Genomic DNA, 22,693 nt, shown 5'->3' on the forward strand with positions numbered 1-22,693 from the left:
CATAGCATCAGCATATATAGGAACTAGCTCTTGGAAGATGGGAACTGAGCTGACCATGAACTAAACCTAACGCACAACTAGCAGTGGCCGGGTAGCATGCCTACGTTGATTCTAGATGCCCAGCACCAGCCGGAGGACTAAATAATGCTAGCAGAGGAAAATATTAGTCCTAGCTCACCTCTAGAGAAATACCCCGAAAGGAGACAGAGGCCCCCCACATGTATTGGCGGTGAATTAAGATGAAATAACAAACGTAGTATGAAAATAGGTTTAGCAAATTTGAGGTCCACTTACTACATAGCAGAAGACAGAAAGGACACTTTCATGGTCAGCTGAAAACCCTATCAAAACACCATCCAGAAATTACTTTAAAACTCTGGCATTAACTCATAACACCAGAGTGGCAATTCCTGTTCACAAGAGCTTTCCAGACACAGTAACGAAACTACAGCTGTGAACTGGAACAAAAATGCAAAAACAAACATGGACAAGAGTCCAACTTATCTAGTAGTTGTCTAGGAGCAGGAACAAGCACAGAGAGGCTTCTGATAACATTGTTGACCGGCAAGCAACTAACAGAGCAGCAAGGTTATATAGCGACTCCCACATCTTGATGGGAACAGGTGAACAGAGAAGATGAAGACACCAGTTCAATTCCACCAGTAGCCACCGGGGGAGCCCAGAATCCAAATTCACAACAGGTTCCCTCCGGTGGTTGTTGGTGGTATTGCAGTTGTCCCTGGCTTGCAATCCTGGTCAGGTGTTCCTGCTGATTGCAGGCCTGACTGGGGTATTTAGGGTTGCAGGATTCATTAGTCCGTGCCAGTTGTCCATTGTTCTGGGAGGTTTAGGATCTCTTTCTGGTCTTCCTGCCCTGCTGCCAAATCAGCAAAGATAAGTGTCTGGTTTTTGTTTCAGCAGCACACATGCTGTGTGCTTATTATTTAGTGCTATTCATTTGTCTTTTCTTGTTCAGCTTGGACTGTGTCAGGATTTTTACAGTCAAGTTGGATTCTCAGGAGATGCAGATATACACTCCATGTCTTTAGTTAGATGGTGGAATTCTTGTATTTTCTGCTGTGGATATTTTTAGGGTTTTATACTGACTGCTTAGTATTCTGTCCTATCCTTTCCTATTTAGCTAGAGTGGCCTCTTTTGCTAAATCCTGTTTCCTACCTGCATATGTCTTTCCTCTAATACTCACCGTCAATATTCGTGGGGGGCTGCCTATCCTTTGGGGTTCTGCTCTGAGGCAAGATAGTATTCCCAATTCCATCTATAGGGGTATTTAGTCCTCCGGCTGTGTCGAGGTGTCTAGGATTGTTAGGTACACCCCACGGCTACTTCTAGTTGCGGTGTAAGTTTAGGGATTGTGGTCAGTTCAGGTTCCACCTTCTCCTGAGAAAGTCTCATTCGGCTCCAAGGTCACCGGATCATAACAGCTCTTGCAGTGTTCCTCCTGTTTCTCCTTGCACAAAGGCTGAGTGTCATGCGGGTACTGGGGAGACTACAGCTGATTACCCAGGCCCCTGCGATATCCCTCAGACTAAGGAAAACCCTGTCTGTCCCTGTCCCAGAATTTACACTGATGGTGTGCTTGTCTGGGCCACCAGGTCTGACCCTGACTACTGTTTCAGTCCTATGCTGAAACCTCCACCCGCCACCCAGTGATTAGACCACACACCAACCCCTACAGAAAGCACAGACAGGGAAAACTAAAAATGCACCACGCTGCTGACACACAGGAAAACACTATAATGTGCACAGGGCAAAACAAATACAAATATAGGAAGGAGAAATATGACAAAGGATAATACCCCAACAGATACGATATTTCTTCTCCTAGACCACCACTCCAGACCGAGATCACCAGGCACAAGACACAAGCTATAATCGGCGACGCCCAAAAAACAGAATGACTATTTAAAGGCCACGGGCGTGACCCAGCCTCCAACCCAATTACCAGCTATATTAACCCCGGACAACCTGGATAAAGTCTATCTGGCGCCACTGAGCGTATAGTGGACGAATGTGGAATTACCGCTGTCTGTCGGATGCCCTAGTGTGAATAGTGTCCGACATGACACCCTGCTGCTGGGTTGCTGCCCTCCTACGGCTCCCTCCATGTCTCCTGGTGTACTGGCCTGTCTCCTCTTAGCGCCTTCAGCCTCTGGACAATACGCTGACAGATACAGCAAACCTCCTTGCCACAGCTCGCATTGATATGTCATCCTTGATGAGCTGCACTAACTGAGCCACTTGTGTGGGTTGTAGAGTCCGTCTCATGCTACCACGAGTGTGAAAGCACAACCAACATTCAAAAGTGACCAAAACATCAGCCAGAAAGCATTGGTGCTGAGATGTGGTCTGTGGTCCCCACCTGCAGAACCACTCCTTTATTGAGTGTGTCTTGATAATTGCCAATAATTTCCACCTGTTGTCTATTCCATTTGCACAACAGCATGTGAAATTGATTGTCAAACAGTGTTGCTTCCTAAGTGGACAGTTTGATTTCACAGAAGATTGATTTACTTGGAGTTATATTCTGTTGCTTAAGTGTTCCCTTTATTCCACTTTCATTTTCCAGAGTCTGTGAAGAAGGAAAAGCGGAATCTGATTGGTTGCTAAGGGCAACTGAGTCAGTTTCACTTTATACCATGTGTGATAAATCTCTCCCTTCATAACCCTATTACACATACTGTCCACCTACTTTTGGACCACCCTGTATGTATATATATATATATATATATATATATATATATATATATATATATACACTGTGTTCCAAATTATTATGCAAATTGGATTTAAGTGTCATAAAGATTTAATTGTTTTGTTTTTCAAATAAACTTGTGGATGGTATTGTGTCTCAGGGCTCAATGAATCACTGAAATCAATCTTAAACACATGTGATAATTAGTTTTCTAGGTGATTCTAATTAAAGGAAAACTACTCAAAAATGATGTTCCACATTATTATTCAGGTCACAGGTTTCAAGCAATATGGGAAATAAAAAGGATCTCTCTGCTGCTGAAAAGCGTTAAATAGTGCAATGCCTTGGACAAGATATGAAAAAATTAGATATTTCACGAAAACTTAAGAGTGATCATCATACTCTGATGAGATTTGTGACTGAAACAGAGCCCAGACAGAGTTCATGCAAATAAAGGCATAATGAGGAAGTTTTCTGCCAGACAAATTCATTGGATTAAGAGAGCAGCTGCCAAAATACCATTACAAAGCAGCAAACAGTTATTTGAAGCTGCTGGTGCGTCTGGAGTCCCTCAAACCTCAAGGTGTAGGATCCTTCAAAGGCTTGCTGTGGTGCATAAACCTACTATTCGGCCACTCCTAAACAGTGTTCACAAGCTGATGATGATGGCGACGATGATGTCATAAAGGTTTCCTTGACCAATCAGCGACGGGCACAGTCTGCCGCGAATTCTGGAATCATCATTGTCCATATACTACGGGGACATGCATATTCTAGAATACCCGATGCATTAGAATCGGGCCACAGTCTAGTATATATATATATATATATATATATATATATATATATATATATATATATATATACCGTATATATCTTATATATATATATATATATATATATATATATATGTATATATATATTACATAAATTTACATTATTCAAAACCTGGGACATCACCATTGTTGTAGCTGTTTGCGTTCTGACCTAATGTCAGGCATGCCAGATAACTAGTGAGGCCAAATCAGGAGGTTACGCCCTTCATTTACAAGCCCTTGGAGAAAAAGGGAATTGCACACGTTCTGTGAACAAAGTCACTTTTATCTGATGTAATTCAGCAAGAGGCAGTATTTTATACCATTTACAACAAATGTAACTCATGTAACTCATGTAGCCCCCACAATTACCCAGGGTCATACATTATTTACCACACACCCAGAACATGTTGTGGCTGACTATTGAAAACATACTTGATAAGAAGTACAGTCTCCTTGAAGAGGAGACCATCAGACTACTGCATCAACAGATTCTAGAAATTCTAGCAATTAAAGGCAAAAGACACTTAAAGGCAAAACATTAACATTAACCCTTCTATATCACCATTAAGCTATTACAAAGAGATCTGCCAGCAGCGAAACTACAGTATAAACTTAAATTCGGATAAGCAGCGTACAAAAATATATGCTCATGTTCCGTGAAAATCAGGACTGCATTCAGCCATATTGCTATAACATAAAAAAGTATTACCATATATACACGAGTATAAGCCGAGATTTTCAGCCCAAATTTTTGGGCTGAAAGTGCCCCTCTCGGCGTATACTCGCTTCATGGTCGGCAGTGGGGTCGGCAGGTGAGGGGGAGAGAGCAGTGTCGCATACTCACCTGGTCCCGACGCTCCTAACGCTGTCCCAGCCTATCCCATGGTCTCACTCGCTGCCGCTCTTCCTCTATTCAGTGGTCACTTGGTACCGCTCATTAAAGTAATGAATATGAACTCCACTCCCATAGGGGCGGAGCCGCATATTCATTACTGTAATGAGCGGTACCACGTGACCGCTGAATAGAGGAAGAGCGTCAGCGAGGGAGACCATGGGACAGGCTGGGACAGCCTTAGGAGCGCCGGGACCAGGTGAGTATTTAATATTCACCTGTCCGCGTTCCACCTGTCGGGCGCCTTCCCGTCCTCTTGCAGTGACTGTTCAGGTCAGAGTGCACGATGACGTATTAGTGTGCGCACCGCCCTCTGCCTGAACAGTCAGTGCAGAGAGACGGGACGCTGAGGAGCAGCAGGCAGCGATGAGAGGTGAGTATGTGATTTTTTTATTGCAGCAGCAGCAGCATTACATGTGGCACAATGCTGTATGGAGCGTCTATGGGGCCATAAAGAACTGCATGGAGCATTATATGGGGCCATAACTGTATGGAGCATTATATGGGGCATTATATGGGGCCATAACTGTATGGAGCATTATATGGGGCCATAACTGCATGGAGCATTATATGGGGCATTATATGGGGCCATAACTGTATGGAGCATTATATGGGGCATTATATGGGGCCATAACTGTATGGAGCATTATATGGGGCCATAACTGCATGGAGCATTATATGGGGAATTATATGGGGCCATAACTGCATGGAGCATTATATGGGGCCATAACTGTATGGAGCATTATATGGGGCATTATATGGGGCCATAACTGCATGGAGCATTATATGGGGCATCTATGGGGCCATAACTGTATGGAGCATTATATGGGGCATCTATGGGGCCATAACTGCATGGAGCATTATATGGGGCATTATATGGGGCCATAACTGTATGGAGCATTATATGGGGCATCTATGGGGCCATAACTGCCTGGAGCATTATATGGGGCATCTATGGGGCCATAAAGAACTGCATGGAGCATTATATGGGGCTCCTGATTCAATATGGATATTCAAAAACACTTAACCTATTGATGTCTCAATTAATTTTACTTTTATTGGTATCTATTTTTATTTTTGACATATACCGGTAGCTGCTGCATTTTCCACCCTAGGCTTATACTCGAGTCAATAAGTTTTCCCAGTTTTTTTGTTGCAAAATTAGGGGGGTCGGCTTATACTCGGGTCGGCTTATACTCGAGTATATACAGTAAATCTAAAGTACCAAGAAGAAAAATGGAAAAATTTACTCAGCGCTCAAGGCAACCAATGGCTTTGTCTATAAAGAGTTAAATGGATGCAATTTTTAAATTTTCTGTTACAAGAGCAATACCTGCCTGGGGGCTTTACTTTCTCCCTGAGTAACTGAAGATATATGTTCTTGATATTCCAGTTCTTGCTCAGTGTATTAAGACATTTTTTGATTGCTAATGTTCTTCAGTATAAAGTATTAACTTTTATACAGAGAGCTGTGTAACTTTTGTTAATGGTTACCATGTATAACAAGAAATATTTATTACTTTAAATAAAGAAATATAGGATAAGTTCCCTTCATACTTTAAACAATGCTTCCCAAAAAGCCCCCCTCCAGTCCCTCTCCTTCCCATAATGTATCTAACCTAGACATTAACCAAATTAACATTCATCTCTGTTCCTGTTTTTCAATGATTGTCCTAGTTTTGGTAATGTGTTTCTGCCATCATACCCCACAGTTTATAAAGGGGTATTTACATTTTATTCACGAAATGTAAAATGCAATATATCATCATGATTGTACATAAAATAATGCTCAAGTTTCATTTTCCAAGCTGTGCATAATTAAGTAAGGTCAACTACAAAAACAGGAAAAAAGCTCAATAAAAATTACAAACGTTTGCTTCAATAAATTGAAGCCTGTCTCCTCTTAGCGCCTTCAGCCTCTGGACAATACGCTGACAGATACAGCAAACCTCCTTGCCACAGCTCGCATTGATGTGTCATCCTTGATGAGCTGCACTAACTGAGCCACTTGTGTGGGTTGTAGAGTCCGTCTCATGCTACCACGAGTGTGAAAGCACAACCAACATTCAAAAGTGACCAAAACATCAGCCAGAAAGCATTGGTGCTGAGATGTGGCCTGTGGTCCCCACCTGCAGAACCACTCCTTTATTGAGTGGTTCCCGGTTAGTACCAGGGCCCATCAGAGGGTAAGTATAGCGATATTTTTTATTTTAATTCTTTATTTTACACTTAAATCTGAATTCCGATACCAATTCCCGATATCTTAAACATATCGGGAATCGGTATCGGAATTCCAATTCCAGATTCAGAAGATCGCCGACTTCATGGCCGACCCCACACAGGGGTCGGGTTTCATGAAACCCGACTTTGCCAAAAGTCGGCGACTTCTGAAAATTGCCGACCCGTTTCGCTCAACCCTAGTGGTGAAGGATGAGGAAAAGGAGGTGGACAACAGCAAATAGCCAAATCACGAAGCGTATACCCATGTATGGGTATGAAGAGGTGCATGAGAATAGACCTCCCAAAAAAAGACACTGGATTTGAATTTATGTTATGCTGCTTTCATTTGGTGGTGTTGAGAAGTCTGGCCCAATCCAGCACTTGTTCATTTTTATAAGAGTCAGTCTGTCAGCATTTTCAGTTAACAGGCGGATGCGCTTATCAGTTAAAATTCCACCAGCGGCACTAAAATCCCGCTCTGAGAAAAAGCTAGTAGCAGGGCAGGTCAGGACCTCCAAGGCATAAAGAGACAGTTCATGCCAGATGTCCAGCTTGAATACCCAATAATTATAAGGTACAAAGGAATCATGTAGGATCTTGGTATGGTCAGCAAGGTACTCCCTCAGCATCTTCCCAAACTTTACACTCCTTGTGAGAATACCCCGTGCCTCAGGGCCTGTGCGATGGGAGGGTCTGAGAAAACTCTCCCAGAACTTTGCCATTGTTCCCCTGCCTCTGTGCCTCTGCTGGATTGGAGTTGTGTCTCTCTCGCCTGTACTCCTTGGTTCTTCAACAAACTGTGACTTTTGCTATCAGGGTTTTCAGTTGGGAATTTTTTTACATTTCCACAACAAGGGCCTTCTGGTACTGCCCCTTTTTAGTAGACCTGTCCGCCTTGGGGATAAGAGATAGAAAGTTCTACTTGTAGCGCAGGTCTAGAAGTGTCACAAACCAGTAATGTCTGTCATCCCAAATTTTGAGAATGCGAGGGTCATGGGAAAAGCAGCATAACATAAACTCAGCCATGCATGCCAGACTGCTAACAGGCAAGACTTTTGTGTCCTCACCAAGAGAATGACTGACCATGCTCTCCTCCTCCTCCCTGTCCTCAGGACATCCACGCTGAACAGATGGTATAACAGCTGTGCAGATAGTACCATCTATAGCACATGAAACTAGCTCCTGTTCATCCTCCTCCTCCTCTTCCTCATTGTCACTCAATCCACATTGTGATGAGATGACAATCCTGCAATGCATCATCTTTGATTGTGATCAGAGTGTTTCAGAACACGGAGAAGTGGGATGATGATGCTAATTATGGTGTCATTGCCGCTCACCATCTTGGTGGTGTCATAAAAGTTTTGGATGATGGTACATATGTCTGACATCCATGTCCACTCCTGAGGTCTTATGTGTGGAGTCTGAACTGAATACCAATGGCCTTGTTGATGCTGGCAGTCAACAACTGTCCTCTTCTGCTTACAAATCCTACCCAACATCTGCAGTGTAGCATTCCAACACAAGGGAACATCACACACCTGTTGGTGAGCCAGAAGCTGCAAACGCTGTTGAAACATGGCAAGGGAGGTGGAAGCTGTAGCTGACTTTCTAAAATGGGCACACAGGCAGTGTACTTTGACAACTCCAGGTAGATTTTGAGAAACCGTTGAAACACGAGGTTAAGCACATGGGCCAAGGCATGGTACGTATGTGAGCTCGTCTCACCTCAAAGCCGCTACCAGGTTCCAGCCATGGTCACACATGACCATGCCTGGCTGTAGGTTCAGCGGTATCAGTCACAGATCTGCCTGCTCTTTCAGAGCTCTGCACAACTCTTCAGCAGTGTGCAGTTTGTCACCAAATCATATTAGCTTCAGCACAGCCTGTTGCTGCTTGGCTGAGGCAGTGCTGCAGTGCTTTCAGCTTGTGACTGATGTGGTCATTTTGGAGATGGTGGCTGAAGAGTTGGAGGATGAGGAGGATGATGAGGTTCTGGAGCTGTAGACTGTGGGGACAACCCTGACTTGATGTAAGGACCGCAATCCTCGGCATTGGGAGGACATGTTCAATCCCAAGGTCTGACTGGGTCCCTTCTTCCACTATGTTAGTCCAGTGTGCCATCAGCGAGATGTAGCATCCCTGCCCACAAGCACTTGTCCATGTGTCCATAGCTAGGTTGACTTTCCCAGTAACTTCATTGTTGAAGGCACAGCTAATGTTGTTGGACACATGCTTGTGTAATGCGGGAACGGCACACCAAGAGAAATAGTGTCAGCTGTGGACCGAGTACTGAGGGATGGCCACTGCTATCAGGTTGTGGAAAGCTTCTGTCTCCATGAGCATGAAAGGCAATATTTAGAGAGCAAGCAGTCATGAAATGAGGGAATTTAGTTGGGTGGCCTGTGGGGAGTTGGCTACGTATTTGTGCTTGCGTTCCAAGGACTGGGTTATGGACAACTGAATACTGCACAGGGGCAAGGACGTGGAAATGCTTGCTGATAATAAATAATAAATAGGGATTTGAACCCAGGACTCCAGCGCTGCAAGGCTGCGGTGCTAACCACTGCGCCACCGTGCTGATGGTGCTAGTTGAGTGTGTGCAATGACAGGTGCAGGGCAGGAGGCATCTTCACATGCACCATGGACAGGGGATTGGGTTGCACGCACAACAGCGGAAAAAGCAGTGGTGTCACCCGCAGACACTGTTTCAGGACCCTGGGGTTCAGTCCACCTAATCGGGTTCTTTGCTGCCATGTGCCTGATCATGCCATAGTGGTCTGGCTGATATCTTTAATACCCCTGCTCATGCTGGCCTGGTAGGTTGTGCAAATGGCCTTTTTGGGGTTATCAGCACAGTAATCAGTTGGACTGGCAACTTCTCTCATGTTGCCCGCCTCCTGTCTGTGGCCACCACACTGCTTCTTCCTGCCTGTTGGGGTTCTATGTCTCCCTCCCCCTGTGTGCTGTTGGCCTCACTCTGCATGTCCTCCTGCCAGCTTGGGTCAGTTACTATATCATCCACCACCTCGTCTTTCACTTCCGCACCCTGGTCCTCCTCCTGACTTTCTGGCAATTGTGCATTATCATTGTCCACCTCTTGTGACACTTTCCAATCGGCACCTTCATGTGATCGTGGCTGCTCAAATATTTGGCATCGCTACATGCGATCTCCTTTTGCCCCGCTTCAAGTGGACCAGGCGAGAGGCTCGAATCTTTAAATGGAAAAGTGAACAGCTCTTCCGAGTTTCCATGTGTGGGATCAGTTGTCTCCAGGCACTCGGCATGGTGGGAGGAAGGAGGATCAGGGTGAGGAACATGCGGTCCAGACTCATGGCTACTGAGACTTGACCGTGTGGAAGATAGGTTAGTGGTGGTGGTGGCAAAGTGACTGGAAGCATTATCTGCTATCCAACCAACCTTTTGACACTGCTCTGGGTTCAATAGTGGTGTGCTGCAGTCCCCTAGTAATTGGGACAGGAATGTAGGGCGAGAAGATGTGGATGTTAATTGTGGCACAATTTCAGCTTGCCCATGGCCTCGGCCTCGGCCTTAGCATGCACCATCACCATCACCATCACGTCCAATTCCCCATCCCTTGCCATGCGCCTAGCCCATTTTAAAAGGAGGACAATATTTTCCATGTTCCCTACAAATGGCTGAATTTGGAGTGAACTTATATGTCATCCACATAACGGAAAACCACAGTTTTAAATAGCTGGCCTGTAGGTAACTATTTTTAACAGCAAACTGGTGTCAATAAGTTAGCTAACACACTGCAACAAAATTTAAATGGAGGCCAGAAATGGCAGAATTTTGAGTGTTAAATACGTGAGGCCTATTGGATTCACACCTTGGAGACACTCACTCCCAAGGGATTGAATAGGGAGTATGATCCATTAGCTTTTGTGTAACAACGCCTAGCTCGTATTATATTGTGTATCCGTGATGATTAATTATGTATTTTCTATTTTCATAGAGTCGTCTATATTGACCCTCGGACACAGCTTTTCACGAGCACTCACTAATCTCTCTTGGCAACTCACCACTGGTCTCACCATGTACCATATCTCCTTATGATCCCACATATGTCACATCCTGTATATTGTGGTATGACTGCACATGTATATTCCCTGGTCTTTAATATATATCTCTTTAATGATGAATCACTTGCAGGCTTTTGAACAGTGGTTGACTTATAACATATTCCCCATAGTCCTTGATGGAATGCAATCTTTGCGCCCAGTGGCGCATATATATTATTACATTTTCTCTGGCTGATACACGCAGTGATACAACATTTATATTACACACAGGCTATCCCTGTGTTCAGCTTGGTGATAATATACTACATAACCATAGGTGGAATGCACTCAGTGCACCTTTGGAACGCACCACCATGCTTATTGCATCACTTCCGATCCCAGCATACAGCGGCACAGATTGACACCTGCCCACTTCCGGTCCACGGCTTACACATACTTACCTTCTGTGATAGCTATCGCATCCGCCCTCTTTTCTTGTTATTTAACTGGGCATTATAGCCACATGCTCCAGACAAGCGGTGGACTCTGCATCTGCAGCATCGTCACTGGGTAAGGTAACCTGATTCCCCTGCACCATAGATGTTGATACTAATATAAGGGGACAATTCCTCATTGATACCACTTTTCAATTATAGGCTGCACATAGTCTGTTCTTTCAGTCCATGCTCTCCACCAAGGGGTATGTTATCATGCTTTATACATACCACGTTCATGTATCATGATTTCCTGCTCATTTTGTGTATCTATCCTCATTACATTTCAGACACTAATATCGATTATTTTGGTTCACCTATTGGGTGTAAATATTCACCCCACCACCACTCATAGTACGGTACGTAGTTTTGTCTATAGTGTCTACTATCTTATATGACTGTGCCCAGATCTCTCCATAGTATTTTCTTACTATTGACCAACTATATTGCCACGCAATAATTGTATATACTTGAGTTTGTGTTTTTTTCTATTTTTTCTATTTTTTCCATTTATTAATTTTGTAATATTATATAACTCACAGTAACAGATGAATGTCTTTGTTTGTGACCGAAACGTTTTACTGTTACTGTACTACCATTTGGAATTGAATAAAACCACCTGCATAGAAACAAGTTGAGTGCCAGGTTCTTACTATATATGTCACTAAGGTACCACGTTATTGAGCTGTGCAAACGTCTATTTGCCCATTACACCACAGAAGTGGCATCATTTTGATGAGAGTAGAAATAATATAATAGGGAACAATAGATCTTCCACTAAAACCAGTTCAGCAAATGGACACCTAACCAGGAGTGTTCACATTTCCAAAAATTACTGGCAGACACCACAGAAGTGGCATTAATTTCGCAAGAGTAGAAATAGTGTAATAGGGACCGATAAGTCTTTGACTACACCCAAATCAGCAGATGGACACCCAACCAGGAGTGTTCACACTTAACCAAATGAGGGCCTTACAACACAGAAGTGGCATCAATTTCAAGAGATTATAAATAGTATACTGTCCAACAGGTCTTCCACTACACCCAATCCAACAGATGGACACCCCACAAGGAGTACTCACATTTCCAAAAATTACTGGCAGACACCACAAAAGTGGCATTAATTTCAGCACAGTATAGATAGTATAATAGGGACCGGCAGGTCTTAAACTGCACCCAGTTCAGCAGATGGACACCCAACCAGGAGTGTTTACATTTTAAAAAATTAGGGCCTGACACCACTGAAGTGAAATAACTGTCACAAGAATAGAAATAGCTTAATTGGGATGGAGATGTCTTCCACTACAACTAACTCAGCAGATGTAGACCAACCATGACTATTCACATTTCCACAATTTGTGGGCTATGCACCACAGAAGTTGATGAATTTCACAAGAGTAGAAATAGTATAATAGAGACCAATAGGTCTTCCACTAAACCCAATTCAGCAGATGGACACACAAAGAGGAGGGTTCACATTTCCAAAAAATACTGGCAGACACCACGAAAGTTGCATCAATATAGTGAGAGTAGAAATAGTATAATAGGGACCAATAGATCTTCTACTAAACCCAATTCAGCAGATGGTCACCCAACCAGGAGTGTTTACTAGTGTTGAGCGATACCTTCCGATACTTGAAAGTATCGGTATCGGATAGTATCGGCCGATACCCAAAAAATATCGCATATCGCCGATACCGATACCTGATACCAATACAAGTCAATGGGACTCAAGTATTGGAAGGTATCCTGGATGGTTCCCAGGGTCTGAAGGAGAGGAAACTCTCCTTCAGGCCCTGGGATCTATATTAATGTAAAAAGTAAAGAATTAAAATAAAAAATATGGATATACTCACCTCTCCGGCGGCCCCTGGACCTTACCGCTGTTAACCGGCAGCCTCCGTTCCTAAGAATGAGCGCGTGAAGGGCCTTCGATGACATCGCGGCTTCTGATTGGTCGCGTGACCGCTCATGTGACCGCTCACGCGAACAATCACAAGCCGCGAAGTCATTGAAGGTCCTAAAATCCTCATTCTTAGGAACGGAGGCTGCCGGTTACAGCGGTAAGGTTCAGGGGCCGCCGGAGAGGTGAGTATATGGATATACTCACCTCTCCGGCGGCCCCTGGACCTTACCGATGTAACCGGCAGCCTCCGTTCCTAAGAATGAGCGCGTGAAGGACCTGCGATGACGTCGCGGCTTGTGATTGGTCGCGTAAGCGGTCACATGAGCGGTCACGTGACCAATCAGAAGCCGCGACGTCATCGAAGGCCCTTCACGCGCTCATTCTTAGGAATGGAGGCTGCCGGTTACATCGGTAAGGTCCAGGGGCCGCCGGAGAGGTGAGTATATCACTATTTTTTATTTTAATTCTTTATTTTTTACATGAATATGGATCCGATTCCGATTTCCGATATCACAAAAGTATCAGAACTCGGTATCGGAATTCCGATACCGCAAGTATCGGCCGATACCCGATACTTGCGGTATCGGAATGCTCAACACTAGTGTTTACGTTTCCACAAATTAGTGGCAGACATCACAAAAGTGGCATCAATTTCACCACAGTATAGATAGTATAATAGGGACCGACAGGTCTTCCACTACACCCAATCCAACAAATGGACACCCAAGAAGGAGTGTTCACATTTTTAAAAATTAGGGCCTGACACCACCGAAGTGAAATAACTGTCACAAGAATAGAAATAGCTTAATTGGGATGGAGATGTCTTCCACTACAGCTAACTCAGCAGTTGTAGACCAACCATGACTATTCACATTTCCACAATTTGTGTTAACATCAGCAGCAGCCACAGCAGGCATAGAAGCCATATTAAAGATATCATAGAGTGCAGTTACGTGACATTAATGCATCACACTAAAAAATGCAATATCACCTAGTCTGTACAGTCTTCGATTGGAGTGCAAAAGTCCTTGGAGATACATGACTTGTTCATCTTGATGAAAGTTAGGAGGTCTACACTTTCAATGGACAGCCGGCTGCACTTGTCCGTCAGGACACCACCAACAGTGATGAAGATATGTTCTGAGTGAATGCTGACTGCCGGGTGCAATAAAACCTCCAAGGCGTGTGAGGTGACCTCAGGCCACTCATCCATTTTGGAAGACCAAAATGTGATAGGGTCCAAACCCTCCCTGAGGGTATTGGTATTCAGTTCTAGATACTCCTGCACCATCCTGTCCATTCATTCACCACGTGTAAGACTTGGACTCTGTTGTGCTGGTGGAAGAGTTGGTCTAAAAAAAGTGTCAAAGGACTCACAGAAATTGCTTCTTCTACTTCCACCACTGCTGCTGCTGCTAATGTTTTGGAAATTGACAAATTGACATGCTGGAGGTTGGAAGTCTACAAATGCAATGCGAACTGTGTGCTTCACTGCTGTCTAGGGGAAAAGCTCTCTTAAGGTTGTGTAAAAGCATGTTTCAATACTCCAGCATTCACGGGTCCCTTTCTAGGGAGGGAAGCATCGGGCAAAATTTGGTTTTATAATGTGGATCTAATAGAGTGGCAACCCAGTAGTCAGCAGTATTCCTAATAATAACTATATGGGGATCATATTGCAGATAGTGCAGCAAGAAGGCATTCATTTGTTGGGCTCTACCATGAGGTCCATGCCCATGCTGTGCTGGTGGCTGAGTAACAATGAGGCGCGTTTCCTCTGTCCCCTACTGACAACCACAGACAGCAGAGAGGGGAGGATTATCCTCTTCATCTGACCGTGGCTCGCCCATCACCTCTTCCTCCTCCATTTGTTCCTCGGATCTTGCACCTTCGATAACAGTTTGTTTGTTACAACCAACAGCACCCCCGCCTGTGTGATGACAGTCTTGAACTTAGAGAAAATGCTATAATTTCCGCATCCTCCTCTGTTTCCTCCTCTTCTTCTAGGACAGCCATCTCCTCCCGCAGGCCATTCAAAGTCTGCTCCAGCATATAGATGACTGGAATACTGATGCCGATGACAGAGTAGTCAGCGCTAACCATCTTATTAGCCATTTTGAAACTGTGCAGAAAGGTGTAGAGGTCCTTAATCTTTGCTCACTCTGTAAACGTGATATGCACCACGTCCATACTGCATTGGCCCAGGCTATACAACATGACATACTGCATAAGGGCTCATTGCTGCTGCCACATTTGCTGCAATATGTTCAGTTTGGAATTCCACCATGTCGGCACATTGCATATCAACCTGTTAACTGGCGTGGACAAAGACTTCTGTATCAATGCAAGTTGATGACCAGAGGGATGTGAAATGAGCACACAGCTTACGTGCTTTCTGGAGCAGCTCTGTTGTGAATTTGCTTTTTGCTCCCTCTAGTGGTTACTAGTTTTTTGACTCTGGTTTTTCTGTCATTCCTTTTATCCGCACCTGGGTCGTTAGTTAGGGGTGTTGCTATATAAGCTCCCTGGACCTTCAGTTCAATGCCTGGCAACGTAGTTATCAGAGCTAGTCTGCTGTGCTCTTGTCTACTGATCCTGGTTCCAGTTATATCAGCTAAGTCTGCCTTTTGCTTTTTGCTATTTGTTTTGGTTTTGTATTTTTGTCCAGCTTGTTCCATATCTATATCCTGACCTTTGCTGGAAGCTCTAGGGGGCTGGTGTTCTCCCCCCGGACCGTTAGACGGTTCGGGGGTTCTTGAATTTCCAGTGTGGATTTTGATAGGGTTTTTGTTGACCATATAAGTTACCTTTCTTTATTCTGCTATCAGTTAGCGGGCCTCTCTGTGCTAAACCTGGTTCATTTCTGTGTTTGTCATTTCCTCTTACCTCACCGTTATTATTTGTGGGGGGCTTCTATCCAGCTTTGGGGTCCCCTTCTCTGGAGGTAAGAAAGGTCTTTTGTTTTCCTCTACTAGGGGTAGCTAGATTCTCCGGCTGGAGCGTGTCATCTAGAATCAACGTAGGAATGATCCCCGGCTACTTCTAGTGTTGGCGTTAGGAGTAGATATATGGTCAACCCAGTTACCACTGCCCTATGAGCTGGATTTTTGTATTCTGCAGACTTCCACGTTCCTCTGAGACCCTCGCCATTGGGGTCATAACAGTTTGCCAGGCCAGTATTAAATGTTTAATGCATTGCAGAAGAGGGATTATAAGAAAGAAGATTCTGAGTTTTTTTTTTTTTCTTCTTCCCCTTTACCTCAGAGTGGCTATGCTTGCTGCAGACATGAATGTCCAGACCTTGATTACAAGTGTGGACCAGCTGGCTACTCGTGTGCAGGGCATACAAGACTATGTTATCAGAAATCCTAGGTCAGAACCTAAAATACCGATTCCTGAACTGTTTTCCGGAGACAGGTTTAAGTTTAGGAATTTCATGAATAATTGTAAGTTGTTTTTGTCCCTGAGACCCTGTTCATCTGGAGACTCTGCTCAGCAAGTAAAAATTGTTATTTCGTTCTTACGGGGCGACCCTCAGGATTGGGCTTTTTCGCTGGCGCCAGGAGATCCGGCATTGGCTGATATTAATGCGTTTTTTCTGGCGCTCGGTTTACTTTATGAGGAACCCAATCTTGAGATTCAGGCAGAAAAGGCCTTGCTGGCTATGTCTCAGGGGCAGGACGAGGCTGAAGTGTATTGCCAAAAATTTCGGAAATGGTCCGTGCTGACACATTGGAACGAGTGTGCACTGGCCGCTAACTTTAGAAATGGCCTTTCTGAAGCCATTAAGAATGTTATGGTGGGTTTTCCCATTCCCACAGGTCTGAATGATACTATGGCACTGGCTATTCAAATTGACCGGCGGTTGCGGGAGCGCAAAACCGCAAATTCCCTCATGGTGTTGTCTGAACAGACACCTAATTCGGTGCAATGTGATAGAAAAATCGCAAATTCCCTCATGGTGTTGTCTGAACAGACACCTGATTTAATGCAATGTGATAGAATCCTGACTAGAAATGAGCGGAAAATTCATAGACGCCGGAATGGCTTGTGCTACTACTGTGGTGATTCTACACATATTATCTCAGCATGCTCTAAACGTATAGCTAAGGTTGTTAGTCCTGTCACCGTTGGTAATTTGCAACCTAAATTTATTCTGTCTGTAACTTTGATTTGCTCACTGTCGTCTTTTCCTGTCATGGCGTTTGTAGATTCAGGTGCTGCCCTGGTGGTCGTGGTGAGGGTTCGGTGACCCCTCACTAAGGGGGGGGTACTGTTGTGAATTTACTTTTTGCTCCCTCTAGTGGTTACTAGTTTTTTGACTCTAGTTTTTCTGTCATTCCTTTTATCCGCACCTGGGTCGTTAGTTAAGGGTGTTGCTATTTAAGCTCCCTGGACCTTCAGTTCAATGCCTGGCAACGTAGTTATCAGAGCTAGTCTGCTGTGCTCTTGTCTACTGATCCTGGTTCCAGTTATATCAGCTAAGTCCGCTTTTTGCTTTTTGCTATTTTGTTTTGGTTTTGTATTTTTGTCCAGCTTGTTCCAAATATATATCCTGACCTTTGCTGGAAGCTCTAGGGGGCTGGTGTTCTCCCCCCGGACCGTTAGACGGTTCGGGGGTTCTTGAATTTCCAGTGTGGATTTTGATAGGGTTTTTGTTGACCATATAAGTTACCTTTCTTTATTCTGCTATCAGTTAGCGGGCCTCTCTGTGCTAAACCTGGTTCATTTCTGTGTTTGTCATTTCCTCTTACCTCACCGTTATTATTTGTGGGGGGCTTCTATCCAGCTTTGGGGTCCCTTTCTCTGGAGGCAAGAAAGGTCTTTTGTTTTCCACTACTAGGGGTAGCTAGATTCTCCGGCTGGAGCGTGTCATCTAGAATCAACGTAGGAATGATCCCCGGCTACTTCTAGTGTTGGCGTTAGGAGTAGATATATGGTCAACCCAGTTACCACTGCCCTATGAGCTGGATTTTTGTATTCTGCAGACTTCCACGTTCCTCTGAGACCCTCGCCATTGGGGTCATAACAGGATGCCATGTTGCGTTTGGAGAGCCCCTGATGTGCCTAAACATTAAACCCCCCCACAAGTGACACCATTTTGGAAAGTAGACCCCCTAAGGAACTTATCTAGATGTGTTTTGAGAGCTTTGAACCCCCAAGTGTTTCACTACAGTTTATAACGCAGAGCCGTGAAAATAAAAATTATTTTTTTTTTTCACAAAAATGATTTTTTAGCCCCCAGTTTTGTATTTTCACAAGGGTATCAGGATAAATTGGACCCCAAAAGTTGTTGTCCAATTTGTCTGGAGTACGCTGATACCCCATTTGTGGGGAGGGACCACTGTTTGGGCGCATGACAGAGCTCGGAAGGGAAGAAGCGCCATTTGGAATGCAGACTTAAATGGATTGGTCTGCAGGCGTCACGTTGCATTTGCAGAGCCCCTGATGTACCCAAACAGTACAAACCCCCCACAAGTGACCCCATATTGGAAACTAGACCCCCCAAGGAACTTATCTAGATGTGTTGTGAGAACTTTGAACCCCCAAGTGTTTCACTACAGTTTATAACGCAGAGCCGTGAAAATAATTTTTTTTTTTTTCACAAAAATGAAATTTAGCCCCCAGTTTTGTATTTTCACAAGGGTATCAGGATAAATTGGACCCTAAAAGTTGTTGTCCAATTTGTCCTGAGTACGCTGATACCCACTATGTGGGGGGGAACCACTGTTTGGGCACATGACAGAGCTCAGAAGGGAAGGAGCGCCATTTGGAATGCAGACTTAAATGGATTGGTCTGCAGGCGTCACGTTGCATTTGCAGAGCCCCTGATGTACCCAAATAGTACAAACCCCCCACAAGTGACCCCATATTGGAAACTAGACCTCCCAAGGAACTTATCTAGATGTGTTGTGAGAACTTTGAACCCCCAAGTGTTTCACTACAGTTTACAACGCAGAGCCGTGAAAATAAAACATTTTTTTTTTCCCACAAAAATGATTTTTAGCCCCCCAAATTTTTATTTTCCCAAGGATAACAAGAGAACTTGGACCCCAGAAGTTGTTGTTCAATTTGTCCCTAGTACGCTGATACCCCATATGTTGGGGTAAACCCCTTTTTGGACGCACGGGAGAGCTCGGAAGGGAAGGAGCACTGTTTTACTTTTTCAACGCAGAATTGGCTGGAATTGAGATTGGACGCCATGTCGCGTTTGGAGAGCCCCTGATGTGCCTGAACAGTGGAAACTCCCCAATTCTACCTGAAACCCTACCCCTAACCATTTACTGAACATTTTCTGACAGTCATAAGTGCCATGTATATAAGTGCCACGTATATAAGTGCCACGTATATAAGTGCCACGTATATAAGTGCCACGTATATAAGTGCCACGTATTTAAGTGCCACGTATTTAAGTGCCACGTATTTAAGTGCCACGTATTTAAGTGCCACGATATTTCAGTGCCACAATATTTCAGTGCCACGTATTTCAGTGCCACGTATTTCAGTGCCACGTATTTCAGTGCCACGTATTTCAGGCACTGAAAAATACGTGGCACGTAAATACGTGGCACTTAAATACGTGGCACTTAAATACGTGGCACTTAAATACGTGGCCACTGAAATATCGTGGCACTTATATACGTATATACGTATATAAACGTATATTTCAGTGCCACGTATTTCAGTGCCACGTATTTCAGGTTAGGGGTAGGGTTAGGGGTAGGGTTAGGGTTTTTTGTTTTTTTCTTGTTTTCTTGTGTTTTTCTATAAAAACGCATGCGTTTTACCGCGTTTACATGCATTTTTTCACACATGCGGTTTTTTTAAAAAACGCATGCAGATAAAAACGCAAGTGTGAAACCAGACTAAAAGACGCTTTTTATAGCAAAAAAGTTTTTGCGTCTCCACATTTTGAGACCTATAATTTTTCCACATTTTGGTCCACAGAGTCATGTGAGGTCTTGTTTTTTGCGGGACGAGTTGACGTTTTTATTGGTAACATTTTCGGACACGTGACCATTTTTTATCACTTTTTATTCCGATTTTTGTGAGGCAGAATAACCAAAAACCAGCTATTCATGAATTTCTTTTGGGAGAGGCGTTTATACCGTTCTGCGCTTGGTAAAATTGATAAAGCAGTTTTATTCGTCGGGTCAGTACGATTACAGCGATACCTCATTTATATCATTTTTTTATGTTTTGACGCTTTTATACGATAAAAACTATTTTATAGAAAAAATAATTATTTTGGCATCGCTTTATTCTGAGGACTATAACTTTTTTATTTTTTTGCTGATGATGCTGTATGGCGGCTCGTTTTTTGCGGGACAAGATGACGTTTTCAGCGGTAACATGGTTATTTATATCCGTCTTTTTGATCGCGTGTTATTCCACTTTTTGTTCGGCGGTATGGTAATAAAGCGTTGTTTTTTGCCTCGTTTTTTTTTTTTTTCTTACGGTGTTTACTGAAGGGGTTAACTAGTGGGCCAGTTTTATAGGTTGGGTCGTTACGGACGCGGCGATACTAAATATGTGTACTTTTATTGTTTTTGTTTGTTTTTTTAGATAAAGAAATGTATTTATGGGAATAATATTTTTTTTTTTATTATTATTTATTTAGGAATTATTATTATTATTTTTTTACACATGTGGAAATTTTTTTTTTTACTTTTTTACTTTGTCCCAGGGGGGGACATCACAGATCGCAGATCTGATAGTGTGCACAGCACTCTATCAGATCCGCGATCATACTTTCATCGGAGCAGGCTGCAGCTTTCATCTGCAGCCTGCTCCGACCCGGAAGTGCTCCCTGCAGGACCCGGATACAGCCCCTCGGCCATTTTGGATCTGGGGCCTGCAGGGAGAAGACGTTCGGTACGAGGTGAGTACATCACCTTGTACCGATCGTCTCAGGGAAGCCCGCAGGGAGCCCCCTCCCTGCGCGATGCTTCCCTGTACCGCCGGTACACCGCGATCATGTTTGATCGCGGTGTGCCGGGGGTTAATGTGCCGGGGGGCGGTCCGTGACCGCTCCTGGCACATAGTGCCGGATGTCAGCTGCGATATGCAGCCGACACCCGGCCGCGATCGGCCGCGCTCCCCCCGTGAGCGCGGCCGATCGCGTATGACGTACTATACCGTCACCGGGAATTAAGGCCCACCCCACCTCGACGGTATAGTACGTCATATGGGATTAAGGGGTTAATTTTCAAACTTTTAATTTTAAAATCATAGAGTTATGTCACACAAGATAGTTCATAAATAACATTTCCCACATGTCTACTTTTCATCAGTGCAATTTCAGAAACATATTTTTTGTTGCGAAATTATAAGGGTTAAAAGTTGACCAGCAATTTCTCTTCCAACAAAATTTTGCAAAACGACTTTTTTAGCGACCATATCCCATTTGAAGTGACTTTCAGGGGTCTATATGACAGAAAATACCTAAATGGGACACCATTCTAAAAATGTCACCCCTCAACGTGCGCAAAACCACATTCAACAAGTTTTTAACCTTTCAGGTACTTCACGAGAGCTAAAACAATGTGGAAGGAAAAAACTTAACATTTTAGTTTTTTCACCAAAATTTACTTTAGACCCAAACTCTTTATTTCCACACGGTTAGCAAGAGAAAATGGACAACAAAATTTCCTGTGCCATTTCTCCTGAGTATGCCAATGCCCCATATGTGGGGGAGATGGGCACACACCAGGGCTCATAAGGAATGAGCACCGCTTGACATCTCTGACAGCGGCATATAATTCACACTTACCAGAAGCACATCACTAATTCCGTCCATCGGCATCCCTGTCACATGATCGCAGGATGTTCATAGGTTGGCATGACAAATGGGGGTCTGCAGAAGATCGGATGATCACAGCTTCAAGTATTCCACAAAAACCATTAACCCCTTTCTGACATTGGATGTAATATTCCATCCATGTGACCTGGGCCTATTTGACTAAGGGCAGAATATTATGTAATCGCGATCGCCCGCGCACATGGGGCAGGGACCCGCACACATAGTAGTATTCCCCTAATTATAGGGTATCTGCATGCTCAAGACAAATTGTACAACAAATTGTATGATGCAATTTCTTTTGTTACCCTAATGAAAATGCAAAATTTGGAGCTAAAATTACATTTTTGTGAGGAATTGTGATTGTATTATCTTCACGGTCAACGTTCTTTGAAGCACCTGAGAGTTCAAAGTGCTCACCACACAACTAGATAAGTTCCTTGGAGGTCTAGTTTCCAAAATCGTTTCACTTGTGAGGTTTTTTCACTGTTTAGACACATCAGGGCCTCTCCAAATGCGACATTGTGTCTGATCTCAATTCCAACCGATTTTGCATTGAAAAAGTCAAACGGCGCTTCTCCACTTCCGAGCTCTGCCATGCGCCAAAACAATGGTTTACTCCCACATATGGGGTATTAGCATAATCAGGACAAATTGCACAACAACCTTTGGGGTCTAGTTTCTCCTGTTACCCTTGGTAAAATAAAAATATAGGGGTGAAAATATATTTTTTGTGGAAAAAATTAGATTTTTTATTTTCATGGCTCTATATTATATAGTTTTGTGAATCACTTGGGGTTTCAAAGTGCTCACCACACATCTAGATAAGT

Source organism: Ranitomeya variabilis, chromosome 2, assembly GCF_051348905.1.
Source record: "Ranitomeya variabilis isolate aRanVar5 chromosome 2, aRanVar5.hap1, whole genome shotgun sequence".
Taxonomy (NCBI): Eukaryota; Metazoa; Chordata; class Amphibia; order Anura; family Dendrobatidae; genus Ranitomeya; species Ranitomeya variabilis.